The 16,156-nt window shown below is 44.4% G+C and overlaps 1 protein-coding gene across 11 annotated transcripts in view; it reads right to left on the bottom strand.

Moving 5' to 3' along the window:
* Window positions 1-16,156, bottom strand: part of LOC148143696 (sulfhydryl oxidase 2-like) — a 565,239-nt gene that overhangs the window by 485,607 nt on the left and 63,476 nt on the right. For 7 of the 11 annotated variants that reach the window (XR_015751301.1, XR_015751303.1, XR_015751302.1 and 4 more), the window contains one exon: window positions 8,437-8,814. The exons of 2 other annotated variants lie outside the window; for them this stretch is intronic. The gene's annotated coding sequence lies outside the window, so the exon portion shown is untranslated. The remainder of the gene's footprint in view (window positions 1-8,436; window positions 8,815-16,156) is intronic. 2 more of the 11 variants (XM_087974457.1, XM_087974462.1) reach the window with 1 other exon arrangement.

Genomic DNA, 16,156 nt, shown 5'->3' with positions numbered 1-16,156 from the left:
TAGCACTGGTACCTCACAGCGCCAGAGACCCGGGTTCAATTCCCGCCTTAGGCGACTGACTGTGTGGAGTTTGGACATTTTCCCCATGTCTGTGTGGGTTTCCTCCAGGTGCTCCGGTTTCCTCCCACAGTCCAAAAATGTGCAGGTTAGGTGAATTGGCCATGCTAAATTGCCTGTAGTGTTAGGTGTAGGGGTAAATGTAGGAGAATAGGCCTGGGTGGGTTGTGCTTTGGTGGGTCGGTGTGGACTTGTTGGGCTGAAGGGCCTGTTTCCACACTAAGTAATCTAAAAAAAATGACAACTCCTGTAGATTACCAGATGCCTGCTGATCACATATTATCCAGGACACATCAGGCAGCCAGATAGCCTTAAGTGTGTATTGAGGAAAACTTCATTTGGTTACAATGACTTGGAAATGAAACTGAATAAGGATATGAAAATGAAACATCATAGAGTCATACAGGTTACAGCACAGAAACAGACCCTTCAGTCCAACCTGTCCATGCCGACCAGATATCCCAACCCAATCTAGTCCCACTTGCCAGCTCCCGGCCCATATCCCTCCAAACCCTTCCTATTCATATACCCATCCAGATGCCTTTTAAATGTTGCAATTGTACCAGCCCCCACCACTTCCTCTGGCAGCTCATTCCATACATGTACCGGAGTGAAAAAGTTGCCTCTTAGGTTCCTTTTACATATTTCCCCTCTCACCCTAAACCTATGCCCTCTAGTTCTGGACTCCCCGACCCCAGGGAAAAGACTTTGTCTGTTCATCCTATCCGTGCCCCTCATGATTTTATAAACCTCTATAATGTCACCCCTCAGCCTCCGACGCTCCAGGGAAAACAGCCCCAGCTTATTCAACCTCTTCCTATAGCTCAAATCCTCCAACCCTGGCAACATCCTTGTAAATCTTTTCTGAATCCTTTCAAGTTTCACGCCACCTTTCCGATAGAAAAGAGACCAGAACTGCACGCAATGTTTCAACAGTGGCCTAACCAATGTCCTGTATAGCAGCAACATGACCTCCCAACTCCTGTACTCTGACCAATAAAGGAAAGCATACCAAACGCCATCTTCACTATCCTATCTATCTGTGACTCCACTGTCAAGGAGCTATGAACCTGCACTCCAAGGTGTCTTTGTTCAGCAACACTCTCTGGGACTTTACCATTAAGTGCATAAGTCCTGCTAAGATTTGCTTTCCCAAAATGCAGCAACTCACATTTATCTAAATTAAACTCCACTGCTTGATAAAATAAAGCCAGTAAAGTTGCTGAATGACTTCCTGCTCACCTATTAAATAAAATTGATGACAAGAAATACAGCATGTAATTCCATTACTATATTAGGTAAAAGATCATAGCCATGCAGCTTGTACAACAGTGAATATCAGACTTACACCATATGAAGCAATTTATATTTAATATAAATCTACATATTATATCAATTAAAATCATAAAACACCTGCAGTGCAGAAAGAGGCCATTTGACCCATTGAGTGCATTGGGTATAGGAGTTGGAAGGTCAAGTTGCAGCTGTACAGGACATTGGTTAGGCCACCTTTGGAATGTTGCATTTGATTCTGGTCTCCCTCCTATAGGATAGGAAGATATCGTGAAACTCCAATAGATTGATAAGGATATCGCCAGGGTTGGAGGGTTTGTGGTATAAAATGAGACTGAATAGGATGGGGATGTTGCCCTTGGGCCGTCAGAAGCAGAGGGTGAACTTGTCGAGATTTATCAAATCATGAGTGGCACGGATAGGGGAAATAGGTAACATCTATGCCCCGGGTGGGGGAGTCTGAAACCAGAGGGCATTGGTTTAGGGTGAGAGGGCAAAGATTTAAAAGCGACCTAAGGCTGGGAGATTGTGGAATGGGCCTTGATCGACTGAATGTTTTATTGTTCCAGAAGGTGTTAGGGCTGGGGGGTGGGGGTGGGGGTGAAGGTCAGAGCTTCAGCAGAGCTGAGAACAGCTGACATCTTCCTCTGTGGGAAGAGGGAGATCAACAGAGGACGAGAAATCAGGACCTGAAATCCAAGCTGACACCACACTACCATGTTATCAGTGCTTTGATGAGCAGTGCCAACTCTCTACCTTTACCTAGCTTCCCATTTGACTTGAATGGCACCCCCTCAATATTCAGGATCTAATCCTTGTCATCCTGAAGCCGCATCGCTGTAAAGAGTCTCCGATCATAATTATTCTCTTCAACGTGTGCAGTCAATTCATTCAGTTTTGTGACAATGCAGCACACATTCAGACACACTCTTTAGTTTCAAGTTTTGTGATTTTTAGAATCCAATTTTGAGTGCTGATACATTTATCCTCCTTGTCCCCTTCTATCATTCTCTGATGTTCATTATTCACATCACTACAATGCTCACAAGCCTCAATTTAGATTGGCTATGCTAAATTGCCCATTGTGTCCAGGGATGTGCAGATTAGATGGGTTAGCCATGGAAAATGTAGGGTTATAGTTTCATAGTAATAGAAGCAGGAGCAGGCCATTTGGCCCATTGAACCTGCTCTGCCATTCATTAAAATCATGGCTGATCGATTCATTGTCTCAGCTCCTCCTATCTGCATGATCCCGACTACCCTTAATTCCCCTATTGTGTAAAAACCCATCCAGTTGTGTCTTGAATATACTTAATGAAGCTGCCTCTACTGCTTCCTTGGGCAGAGAATTCCAAAGATTCAGTACTCTCCCGGAAAAACAGTTCCTCCTCATCTCTGTCCGAATTCTACTCCCCCTCATATTGAGGCCAATACCCCTAGTCCAGGTCTCACCCACCAGCAGAAACGACTGGATAGGGTGGGAGGGGGATCTGTGAGAAACGTTCTTCGGAGGGAATGGCGTAAACTTGATTGTTGGAACGGCCAACATAACTCCCGCCTTTTAAACTCAATCCCTTTAGTAATGATGGACAAAATTCCATTTGCCGTCTTAATTACTCGTTGCACCTGCAGACCAACCCTCTGATTCGTGTCCAAGGACACCCAGGTCCCTCTGCACAGCAGCATGCTGCAACTTCTCACCATTAAGTCATAGTCCTTTTTACTGCTATTCCCATGAAAATGGATGACTTCACATTTATTAACATTGTTTTCCATCTGCAGACCTTTGCCCACTCACTCAAAATATCTATGTTCCTCTGCAAAGTTTCACAGTCCTCTGCAAACTTTGACCTGTGACCCATTATCCCCAACTCCAAATCATTATTATAAATTGTGAATAATAATAATGCAACCAATGGATCAGATCGAAGCTCTGCAGTCCTACCCTATCCAGTAGTGAATGGTGGTGGACAATTAACAAACTCATTGGAGGAGGTGGCTCCACCAATATCCCCATCCTCAATGATGGAAGAGCCGAGCACATCAGCACAAAAAAATCAGGCTGAAGCACTCACAGCAATCTTCAGCCAGAAGTACCAAGTGGATGATCCATCTTGGCCTCCTCCAGTGATCTCCAGCATCACAGATACTTGTCTTCAGACAATTCCAGAAGTTTATAAAATGATGAGGGGCACAGATAGGGTGAATAGCCAAGGTCTTTTCCTGTTCTGACTGCCCATAACTGAGCAGGACACAGACAACTAGCCGTGGTTAATGCAGCGGAACATAGTTGACAGGAGTTAGACATCTTGGGAAAAATGTTTGCTTAAGATAGTTCTGACAAGTAAAACGATAATAACTCTGTCGACTCTTTAATTATTTAATCAATCTGTTCTAATATTTAGATTAGGTTGCTGAACAAAGAAACCTTGGAGTGCAGGTTCATAGCTCCTTGAAAGTGGAGTCACAGGTAGGTAGGATAGTGAAGAAGGCATTTGGTATGCTTTCCTATATTGGTCAGAGTATTGAGTACAGGAGTTGCGAGGTCGTGTTGCGGCTGTACAGGACATTGGTTAGGCCACTGTTGGAATATCGCGTGCAATTCTGGTCTCCTTCCTATCAGAAAGATGTTGTGAAACTTGAAAGGGTTCAGAAAAGATTTACAAGGATGTTGCCAGGGTTGGAGGATTTGAGCTATCGGACGAGGCTGAACAGGCTGGGGCTGCTTTCCCTGGAGCGTCGGAGGCTGAGGGGTGACCTTATAGAGGTTTACAAAATTATGAGGGGCATGGATAGGATAAACAGACAAAGTCTTTTCCCTGGGGTCGGGGAGTCCAGAACTAGAGGGCATAAGTTTAGGGTGAGAGGGGAAGATATTAAAGAGACCTAAGGGACAACCTTTTCACGCAGAGGGTGGTACGTGTATGGAATGAGCTGCCAGAGGATGTGGTGGAGGCTGGTACAATTGCAACATTTACGAGGCATTTGGATGGGTATATGAATAGGAAGGGTTTGGAGGGATATGGGCCGGGTGCTGGCAGGTGGGACTAGATTGGGTTGGGATATCTGGTCGGCATGGACAGGTTGGACCAAAGGGTCTGTTTCTGTGCTGTACATCTCTATGACTCTAAGATCCTTCAAATATTTATAGATATAGGTCCTTTAGTAGTTACAGATCTACCTGCACAACAAAAAAATCATTAAAGCATTAGAAGAAAAGATTCCAACCAGTTTCAGATAGTGAAAGCAGCCCCATATCATACGGAGAGGAACGAATCATTGATACAGAAATTAGCAGACATTGGAATGTGAGGTGAATGAATACATCATAAGACACCCAAGGATAAAGATAGAGCTGACTGATAAACATGGGAAGCAACAACTTATTAGCTAAAGAATTCTAACAGTAGGTGTAACCATAAATTTGATGGAACTGATCAAAGATCAATATGCATTTGGATCGTCTTTAATGAGGAATTTAAAAGGTTCCTGAAGCGATGGGCAAGTATCCAATGAATTGGCGGTTGCCACGATGCAGCAGGTAAATGTTACATGAATACAGGATCCAGTGTGAAAAAGCCTCAAGGAGGGAGATCAGAGTCTGGGAAACGTCACAAAGGTCCGGGGCCAGACCACAACCCTGTCCATCTCTTATCATTCAGTGAAATGATTAACTTCATTGGAAATACATTGAGGTCAGCTGAAACTATACAAGATGCTGCACCAAAATCAGAGGGCTGTTTTCCCTGGAGCATCGGAGGCTGAGGGGTGACTTTAGAGGTTGATAAAATCATGAGGAGCATGGACAGGGTAAATATACAAGGTCTTTTCCCTGCAGTGGGAAAGTCAGAACTATAGGGCATAGGTATAGGGTGAAAGGGGAAGGGACCCAAGGAGCAACTTTTTCAAGCAGAGGGTGGTGCGTGTTTGGAATGAGCTGCCATAGGAAGTGGTAGAGGCTGGTACAACTGCAGCATTTAAAAGACATCTGGATGGGTATATGAATAAAGGAAGTGCTTATAGAGATATGGGCTAAGTGCTGGCAAATGGGACTAGATTAGGTTAGGATATCTGGTAAGTATGGATGAGTTAGACTGAAGGATCACTTCTGTACTGTATATCTCTATGACTCTAATTGAAACTAGCTGGGTGGGCACCATGGACCAGTTTAGGCCAAAGGGCCTGTTTCCATGCTGTCTTACTCTATGACTCTAAGTGGGCCATGGACTGAAGATTGGCAGATGGAGTTTAATTTAGATCAATGCATTTTGGTGGGTCAAACCAGGGCAGGACATACATGTCAATTGTAAGTGAGCTAGAGGGTGCAGGTGCATAGTTCCTTGAACGTGGACTCAGAGGTAGACAGGGCGGTGAAGATGACTTTCAGCACGCTTGCTTTCATTGGTCAGAGCACTGAGCATTGGAGCATCCCATGGAAAGAAATCAGAGTTTACGTTTTGGGTCTGGTGCCCTTCAAAACTGATCCCAAAATGTTAACTCTGATTTCTCTCCACAGATGCTGCCAGATCTGCTGAGCTTTTCCAGCAACTTCTGTTTTTGTTTCTGATTACCAATGTCCAGTTTCTCAGTATTTATTGAGTTGGGACATTTTGTTGCAGCTTTATAAGATCTTCGTGAGACCACTTTCAGAATACTGCCTTCAGTTCTAGTCACCCTACTATTGAAAGGAAATTATTAAACTAGAAAGGGTGCAGAACAGATTTACTAGGATGCTACCGAGTCTGGAAAAATTGAGTTATAGGGAGAGGTTGGATAGACTGGGATTTTTTTCTCTGGAAACTGAAGGGTACTCTTATAGAGGAAGATGGAGAGTAATAGGGGAATGGGTCTGGGTGAGATACTCTTCAGAAGGCCAGTGTGAATGTTTTGGGCCAAAGGGACTGTTGCCACACTGTAGAGATGCTATAATTCTATGATCCAAAAACCCATCCAGATGCCTTTTAAACGTTGTTATTGTATCTGTCTCAACCACTTTCTCTGGCAGCCAACTCCACATACAAAGAACAAAGAAAATTTACAGCCCAGGAACAGGCCCTTCAGCCCTCCAAGCCTGAGCCGATCAAACCTACTGTGTAAACCTGTTGCCCACTTCCTAAGCATCTGTATCCCTCTGCTCCCCACCTACTCATGCATCTGCCTAGATGCATCTTAAATGAATCTACCATGCCTACCTTTACTACCTCTGCTGGCAATGTGTTCCAGGTGCCCATCACCCTCTGTGTAAAGTACTTGCCGCATGTATCCCCTTTAAACTTTCCACCTCTAACCTTGAAAGCATGACCTTTCCCAGGGTGAAGGGCTTCACCCTGGGAAAAAGCTTATCTCTATCCACCCTGTCTATACATTTCATGATTTTGTAAACCTCAATCAGGTCCCCCCTCAATCTCCTTTTTTTCTAATGAAAACAAACCTAACCTCTCTTCATACCTAGCACCTTCCACACCAGGCAACATCCTCATAAACCTTCTCTGAACTCTGTCCAAAGCGCCCATATCCTTTTGGTAATGTGGCGACCAGAACTGTTGCACCACCCTCTACATGAAGACGTTTCCCCTCAGGTCCTTCCTAAGTCTTTCCCCTCACATCTCAAATCCATCCCCTCTTATCTTCAATTCCCCATCTCTGGGGAAAAGACGACATGGGTAAGGTTGATCATACGAAGGGAAACCGACTGACACAGCGTGAATTGGAGTTGCTCTGAAAATAAATCTAGACTCTGAAAATAAATCTCCAGTTGCTCCCTCCCCTCTGTAAGGTTGTCAGAATTGTGACAAAGGAAACAGAGATTCGTTGACCGACAGTGAAGGTCGGAACTGAAGAGAAATAAAACTTCAGATGGAATCTTTCAATTCCAGTCACTTTTGAGACAAGAGGCTGGAAGTAAGTGGAAATTGCCAGGGTCTTAATTGCTGGCTGAGTCAGAGTTCGATTCCTCCCTCGGGGCAACTGTCTGTGTGGAGTCTCCAAGTTGTCTCCCAGTGTCTGTGTGGGTTTCCTCTGGTTGCTTCATTCCCTCCCACAATCCAAAGATGTGCTGGTTAGGGTGAATTGATCATGCTTAATTGTCCCATAGTGTTCAGGGATGTGTCGGTGCGGTGCATTAGTCAGGGGTAAATAGGGTAGAAGAATGGGTGTGGGTGGGTTACTCTTCAGAGGCTCAGTATGGATTGTTGCGCTGAGGGCCTGTTTCTGCACTGTAGAGATTCCATGATTCTTCTACGATTCATACAACTATCGGCCGGATGAAGTGGCCAAGTCCTTACCTCAGAGGGAGCAAGACATTGTCTTGGCATCACCACTTTCTGATGGAAATTAATATGAGAGACTATTTTGGGAGCTGGACATCTGTCAGTTGGACATTGAAGAATCTTTGGCTTTGCATTAATGAGATTTACAAGAAGAGGGGTGACCTTATAGAGGTTTACAAAATCATGAGGGGTGTGGGTAGGGTGAATAGTTAAGGATTCCCCCCCCCCCCCCAAGAATGGGGGAGTCCAGAACCATGGGGCATAGGTCCAAGATGAGAGAGAAAAGACACAAACAGGACCCAATGGGCAACCTCCACCCCCAACCCAGAGGGTGGTGCGCACACAGAACGTGCCATTAGAGGAAGTGGCGGAGGCTAGCACAACCACAACATTCAGAACAGACCAACGGGAGCAGCTTGGGTGTGTCCAGCATCCTCGACCACATTTCCTACTTTTATTTTAGATTTTTGCCTTAAGCAGGAGGAGTTGGAAGCTTCAGTGAGTGTCTCTTGGCTGCTACTCTCTCTGAATTTGCTCGTTGGTTTGTTCCTTCTGGAGAACACGATGTGAAAATGTGTGTTGGAATTCGCCTTTTTGCCAAAAAGGGTGTGTTTAAAGGGATGTTACTGTATCGGAATAGTTAGTTAGTAACAGTTACTCTGTGTCTATTAAGTTTCCAGTCTGCAGAATTATCCTAAATTCCTCTCTTTAGCTGTATTTTAATGACAGCCTTTAAGCAAATCATGTTTTGCTTAACGGCCAGCAGTCACATTTCACATATGGCTTTAAAATGAGAAAAAATGAGGGTCACGGCTACCTTCTTAAAGTATTTGTCCGGGGATCCGGTCTGGTCCGTAACAATTGTGCAGTGAGGATTCGATCTGTCTAACTGGTTCAAGCTCCTTCCACAGCCAAGTACACAGGAAGACTCTCACTCAGGTAGTGTTCCTGGGAATACTTCCTCTGATGGTCAGTCGAACACTTTCACACACATCTGTGCGTGTTCTCACACTCCATGCATTTCCAATCGCACTGATGTTTAAAAACCTTTGAAGCCAACAGAATAGATAAATGTTTCACATTTGAGGTCCAGAGACTTGTGATCTTCAGATCATGGCGAGTTGAGTGTCTGTTTCAGACCTGAAATGACTTTTGCTTTCAGACTTCTCTCTGTAGATCCTTCCCTTCTTGTAACCTGTATAAAGAGATTATGAAAGTCAGCGCAGAGATTTAGAACAGACAATTCTGGTTTACACATTCCCAAAACCAAAAGATCTTCCTTTACATTCTGTTATCTTATATACCGTAACATTTGATCAGAGACTAATAGGGATGTGAGCACATGCGTTATCTGGATAGTCAGACCATCGTAACCTGAATGACTCCTCGAGTTGTAAGGCATGGAAACAGACCCTTCGGTTCAACTAGTCCATGCTGAACATAATCCCAAACTAAACTCGTCCCACTTGCCTGCTGCTGACCCAATATCCCCCCCCACACCTCTCCTTTTAAATGTTATAATTGTAGCAGCACCACCACTCCCTCTGGCAGTTCATTCCACACATGAACCACTGTGTAAAAGACCTTTGCCACTTCTGTCTCCTCTCACCTTAAAAATGTGCCCCATAGTCTTGAAATCCCCCAGCCTATGGAAAATACACCTCATTCACTTTATCTATACCCCTCAAGATTTTATAAACCTCTACCAGGTCACCTTCAATGTCTGAAGCTCCAGTGAGAAGAGTCCCAACCGATCCATCCTATCCACATAGCTCAAACCCTCCATCCCCAACAACATCTGGTAAATCTCTTTGAAACTCTCCCCACCAGTCAAAGGATCAATGATTTCAAAACTGAATGGGTATTTGAAACAAAAATAAACTTGCAGGGTTACAGGGGGCACAGGTGTTGTTCTTAACTTAAAATATCAAATTAAAACCTTTAGTATCATAATAACCATGGGGCAGCACAATGGCTCAGTGGTTAACACTGCTGCCTCACAGCACCAGGGACCAGGTTCAATTCCAGCCTTGGGCAATGTTCATGTGGGGTGTGAACATTACCCCAGTGTCGGCATCGGTTTCCTCCCACAGTCAAAGAGGTGCAGGTTAGGGTGAATTGGCCGTGCAGAAGTACCCATAGTGTTCAGGGATGTGTAGGTTAGGTGGATTGTCTATGCTAAATTACCAGTGTCCAGGGATAAGCAAGCTCAGGGGATTAGCCATGGAAAATGCAGGGTTGGGGTAGATCTGAGTGGGATGTTCTTTGGAGGGTCAGTGGCAACTTGGTGGACCGAATGGCCTGCTTCCCCATTGTTGGGATTCTACGATTCTAACCCTCTGTCTTGAAATTGAATCATAGAGGTCTATAGCATGGAAACAGTTCCTATGATGCCTAGTTTTCACAATTAATTTAGTCCCATTCCCTGCATTTAGGCCATATCCCTCCATACCCCTCCCATCCATGTATCTGTCTAAATGTTTCTTCAATGACTGTTTGAATTCGTGTATCGCTGGACATCGGAGTGCATCTGGGAAAATTAACAAACAGTGAAATTCACAACTAATCTTGGAGGAACTGTTGGGCGAAGTTCACAGCACAGAATTAGATAAGTTAATTGTTGTTTTAAGTCTGTCTCAAGAGAAAAGCTGCAGTAGTGAGTATAGTGGATTCTTTCTTGATTATGTGTTTTTGGAGACAAGTCTTTTGATTAAACATAAAATATAAGCCATAGCTATTAATTTAACCTGGAGCAGTGTTTGTAGAGGAATAAAACGGTATTATTTTCTGGGTCTGTAGATTGTGAAGGAGCAAAAATGGTCTTTGCAGTGATATGTACTTCTTGTCAAATGTGGGAGTTTAAAGAGAGTTTAAGGGTTACTGCGGATTATATCTGCCATAAATGCTGTTGGATGCTAATCTTATCAGATTGAGTGGATCGGTTGGACAGACAGATAGAAGCAATGAGGAATTTGCAACAGCAACAGTATGTGATGGATGGCAGTTATAGGAAGGGGGGAAAGTCTCAGATACAGTCACATAGATGGGTTCACTCCAGGGAGGGTGAGAGAGGTCGGCACCAAGGGCAGGAGTCTTTTGTGGATATATCCATTTCAAACAGGTATGCTGTTTTGGAAAATGTAGGAGGTGATGGATTCTCAGGGGAACGTAGCATGAACAGCCAAGTTTCTGGTATTGAGACTGGCTCTAATGCAATGAGAGATCAATCGTGTTAGGGGATTCTGTAGTCAGAGGTACAGACAGACGTTCTGTGGCCAGTGGAGAAAAAGCAGAATGGTGTGTTGTTTCCCTGGTGCCAGGATCAAGGCTGTCCCAGAGAGGGTGCAGAATGTTCTCACAGGGGAGATGGGCCAGCAGGAGGTCATTGTCCACATTGGAACCAATGACATTGGTAGGGAAAAGGTTGAGACTCTGAAGGGAGATTAGAGAGAGTTAGGCAGAAATTTAAGAAGGAGGCCCTCAAGGGTAGTAATATCTGGATTACTCCCAGTGCTACGAGCTAGTGAGGGCAGGAATAGGAGGATAGAGCAGATTAATGCATGGCTGAGGAGCTGGTGTATGGGAGAAGGATTCACATTTTTGGATCATTGGAATCTCTTTTGGGGTAGAAGTGAGCTGTACAAGAAGGACGGATTGCACCTAAATTGGAAGGGGACTAATATACTGGCAGGGTAATTTGCGAGAACTGCTTGGGAGGATTTAAACTAGCAAGGTGAGGGAGGGAGGGGTGGGGACCCAAGGAGATAGTGAGGAAAGAGATCGATCTGAGACGGGTACAGCTGAGAACAGAAGTGAGTCAACAGTCAGGGCAAGCAGGGACAAGGTCGGACTAATAAATTAAACTGCATTTATTTCAATGCAAGGGGCCGAACAGGGAAGGCAGATGAACTCAGGGCATGGTTAGGAACATGGGACTGGGATATCATAGCAATTACAGAAACATGGCTCATGCATGGGCAGGACTGGCAGCTTAATGTTCCAGGATACAAATGCTACAGGAAGGATAGAAAGGGAGGCAAGAGAGGAAGGGGCGTGGCATTTTTGATAAGGGATAGCATTACACCTGTGCTGAGGGAGGATATTCCTGGAAATACATCCAGGTAAGTTATTTGGGTGGAACGGAGAAATAAGAAAGGGATGATCACCTTATTGGGATTGTATTATACAGCCCCCAATAGTCAGAGGGAAATTGAGAAACAAACTTGTAAGGAGATCTCAGCTATCTGTAAGAATAATAGGGTAGTTATGGTAGGGGATTTTAACTTTCCAAACATCGACTGGGACTGCCATAGTGTTAAAGGTTTATATGGAGAGGAATTTCTTAATTGTGTATAAGACAATTTTCTAATTCAGTATGTGGATGTACCTACTAGAGGAGGTGGAAAACTTGACCTACTCTTGGGAAATAAGGCAGGGAAGGTGACTGAGGTGTCAGTGGGGGAACATTTTGGGGCCACCAACCATAATTCTATTTGTTTTAAAATAGTGATGGAAGAGGATAGACCAGATCTAAAAGTTGAAGTTCTAAATTGGAGAAATGCCAATTTTGACGGTATTAGGCAAGAACTTTCGAAAGCTCATTGGAGGCAGATGTTCGCAGGTAAAGGGACGGCTGGAAAATGGGAATCCAGTGAAAGTATACTCCTGTCAGGGTGAAAGGGAAGGCTGGTAGGTACAGAGAATGCTGGATGACTAAAGAAATTGAGGGTTTGATTAAGAAAAAGAAGGAAAGATATGTCAGGGATAGATAGAGTGAATCCTTAGAAGAGTATAAAGGCAGTAGCAGTATACTTAAAAGGGAAATCAGGAGGGCAAAAAGGGGACACGAGATACCTTTGGCAAATAGAATTAAGGAGAATCCAAAAGGTTTTTACAAATATATTAAGGACAAAAGGGTAACTAGGGAGAGAATAGGGCCCCTCAAAGAACAGCAAGGGGGCCTTTGTGTGGAGCCACAAAAAATGGGGGAGATATAAATTGTAGGGAAATAGATGGTGACATCTTGCAAAATGTCCCGATTACAGAAGAGGAAATGCTGGATGCCTTGAAACGGTTAAAAGTGGATAAATCCCCAGGACCTGATCAGGTGTACCCAAGAACTCTGTGGGAAGCTAGAGAAGTGATTCCTGGGCCTTTTGCTGGGATATTTGTATCATCGATAGTCACAGGTGAGGTGCCAGAAGACAAGAGGTTGGCAAACGTGGTGCCACTGTTTAAGAAGGGGGGTAAAGACAAACCAGGGAACTATAGACTGGTGAGCCTGACCTCGGTGGTGGGCAAGTTGTTGGAAGGAATCCTAAGGGACAGGAAGTACATGTATTTGGAACGGCAAATACTGATTCGGGATAGTCAACATGGCTTTGTGCTTGGGAAATCAAGTCTCACAAATTTGATTGAGTTTTTTGAAGAAGTAACAAAGAAGATTGATGAGGGCAGAGCAGTAGATGTGATCTATATGGACTTCAATAATGCGTTCGACAAGGTTCCCCATGGGAGACTGATTAGCAAGGTTAGATCTCATGGAATATAGGGAGAACTAGCCATTTGGATAAGAACTGGCTCAAAAGTAGAAGACAGAGGGTGGTGGTGGAGGGTTGTTTTTCAGACTGGAGGCCTGTGACCAGTGGAGTGCCACAAGGATCGGTGCTGGGCCCTCTACTTTTTGTCATTTACATAAATGATTTGGATGCGAGCATGAGAGGTACAGTTAGTAAGTTTGCAGATGACATCAAAATTGGAGGTGTAGTGGACAGCAAAGAGGGTCACCTCAGATTACAACAGGATCTGGACCAGATGGGCCAATGGGCTGTGACGTGGCAGATGGAGTTTAATTCAGATAAATGCGAGGTGCTGCAATTTGGGAAAGCAAATCTTTGCAGGACTTATACACTTAATGGTAAGATCCTAGGGAATGTTGCTGAACAAAGAGACCTTGGAGTGCAGGTTCATAGTTCCTTGAAAGTGGAGTCGCAGGTAGATAGGATAGTGAAGGCGGCGTTTGGTATGCTTTCCTTTATTGGTCAGAGTATTGAGTACAGGAGTTGGGAGGTCATGTTGCGGCTGTACATGACATTGGTTAGGCCACTGTTGGAATATTGCATGCAATTCTGATCTCCTTCCTATCGGAAAGATGTTGTGAAACTTGAAAGGGTTCAGAAAAGATTTACAAGGATGTTGCCAGGATTGGAGGATCTAAGCTACAGGGAGAGGCTGAACAGGCTGGGGCTGTTTTCCCTGGAGCGTCGGAGGCTGAGGGGTGACCTTATAGAGGTTTACAAAATTATGAGGGGCATGGGTAGGATAAATAGGCAAAGTCTTTTCCCTAGCGTCGGAGAGTCCAGAACTAGAGGGCATAGGTTTAGGGTGAGAGGGGAAAGATATAAAAGAGACCTAAGGGGCAACTTTTTCACGCAGAGAGTGGTACGTGTATGAAATGAGCTACCAGAGGATGTGATGGAAGCTGGTACAATTGCAACATTTAAGAGGCATTTGGATGGGTATATGAATAGGAAGGGTTGGGAGTGATATGGGCCCGGTGCTGGCAAGTGGGACTAGATTGGGTTGGGATATCTGGTCAGCATGGACGGGTTGGACCAAAGGGTCTGTTTCCATGACTCTACGACAGAATTGTATTCGCTTCCACCACCACCTCTGCCAATCTGTTCGAGACATTCTCCACTCTCTCCGTGTAAACGTTTGCCCCTCTGGACCCATTTATATCTCTCCTCCACTCACCTTAAACTTATGTCCTCTAAGTTTAGACCCCCACATGGGGAAAAAGCTTTGGCTGTCAACCTTATCTATGCCTCTCGTGATTTTATATCACGTCTCAGTCCCCTGTGCTCCTGGGGAAAAAAGTCGTCCTAACCTATCCAGCCTCTCCTTATAACAACCTTCCAGCCAAGTAGCATCCCAGTAAATCTTTTCTGCATCCTTTCTACTTAGTAATATCCTTCCAACAGTAGGGTGACTAGAATTGCATGCTGTATCCTTACCAACATCTTGTACAGCTGCAACAAGATGTCCCAACTCCTATACTTGATGCTCTGACCAATGAAAGCAAGCATGCTGAAAGTCTTCTTCACCTCCCTGTCTACCCATGACTCCACTTTCTAGGACTTCTTCGAGACACTGCAGTGTCACATGCAGTGTCTCGAAGTTTTTGGTTGGAGACACTGCATGTGAAATAGATTCAGTGCTATATTAAAGGCAGAAAAGAATAACAAAAGTATACGATTAGAGAGCCAGGAATTATGTATCGAGATAAGGTACTGAAATAGTCGAGATAAGCACCAACTAATAATGTCTACCAATAAGCATCGAATCTGTTTCACATGCAGTATTCAAACAGAGAGATCTAGGGTGCAGGTTCATAGCTCCTCGAAAGTGGAGTCACAGGTAGACAGGAAAGGCTTTTGGCCCGCTTGCTTTCATCAGTCAGAGCACTGAGCATCGCAGTTGAGATGTCTTGTTGCAGCTTTCACACATACCACACAATAACACAAGACATGACCCTGCCTTCCTAACTGACCGTCCCTTTGAATATCAAATGGAAAATACCCCTTTAACTGTGATGATCAGAAAAGATGGCATCCTTCGAAAAAAAAGTGTTGTACCAACAAATATTTGACAGAGGGAGAAAGTTGCACTTTGAGGTGAAGATCAATCTTCATTGAGAGAGGAGCAGCAGCAGCTTCAGAAGCTCATGGTCCAACTTCTGCATTTAGACATGGGGAGGGGGTGGGGAACTCTGATTGGTAGGAGGAGCAGGCACCTTCCAGTCCTTCTGGGCTTCCTATTGGTCAATCCCCAGACATGCGCCTCCTTGACCAGGAGATTCACATGTCAACTATCCAATGGGAGACAGCCAGCCTGGAAATATGGGGATTGTACCTGAAACAACCCCACAGAGGCGTGTCACCATGTTACCCTTTATTTACATGTGCAGAAACCTTCACACTGGTCCAGTTTGCTCAGAGTGAAAAGAACCTCTGACATGGCTGTTTCTGTCAGCCAGGGCTCCCCGATTGGACCAGGTTAACAGCCCCAATCAAGGAACTCATATTCTGTGCGATCCACCTAACTGACATTATAATCACCACAGAACCTAGTACTTCTCTTCACCGAACACTGCAATTACTTTACTTTTCAGTTTAATGATCCAACTCTCTTTTGAATGCCATAATTGAATCTAATTCCAACACATACTCTCGCAGACCATTCCAGAGGTCGAAGCATTTTCAATCATTAGATTAGAATTACGTTTTGGATCACACTCAAAAAGATTTCATTTGGACTATTGCTTCCAATCATTTGCAGTAATTTCTTCATACGAACAAATTTACAACTTAGTGGGTTTATTCAAATTTTATAACATATTGGGGTAGTACGGTGCTTAGCACTGCTACCTCACAACGCCAGGGACCCAGGTTCAATTCCAACTTCAGGTGACCGACTGTGTGGAGTTTGGATGTTCTCCCTGTCTACAGGCGTTTCTTCCCACAGTCCAAAGATAT

Source organism: Chiloscyllium plagiosum, unplaced genomic scaffold, assembly GCF_037043375.1.
Source record: "Chiloscyllium plagiosum isolate Xiang-an unplaced genomic scaffold, Cpla_swu_hap1 HiC_scaffold_27, whole genome shotgun sequence".
NCBI classification, from domain to species: Eukaryota; Metazoa; Chordata; class Chondrichthyes; order Orectolobiformes; family Hemiscylliidae; genus Chiloscyllium; species Chiloscyllium plagiosum.
This window is presented reverse-complemented; position numbering and strand designations above follow the sequence as displayed.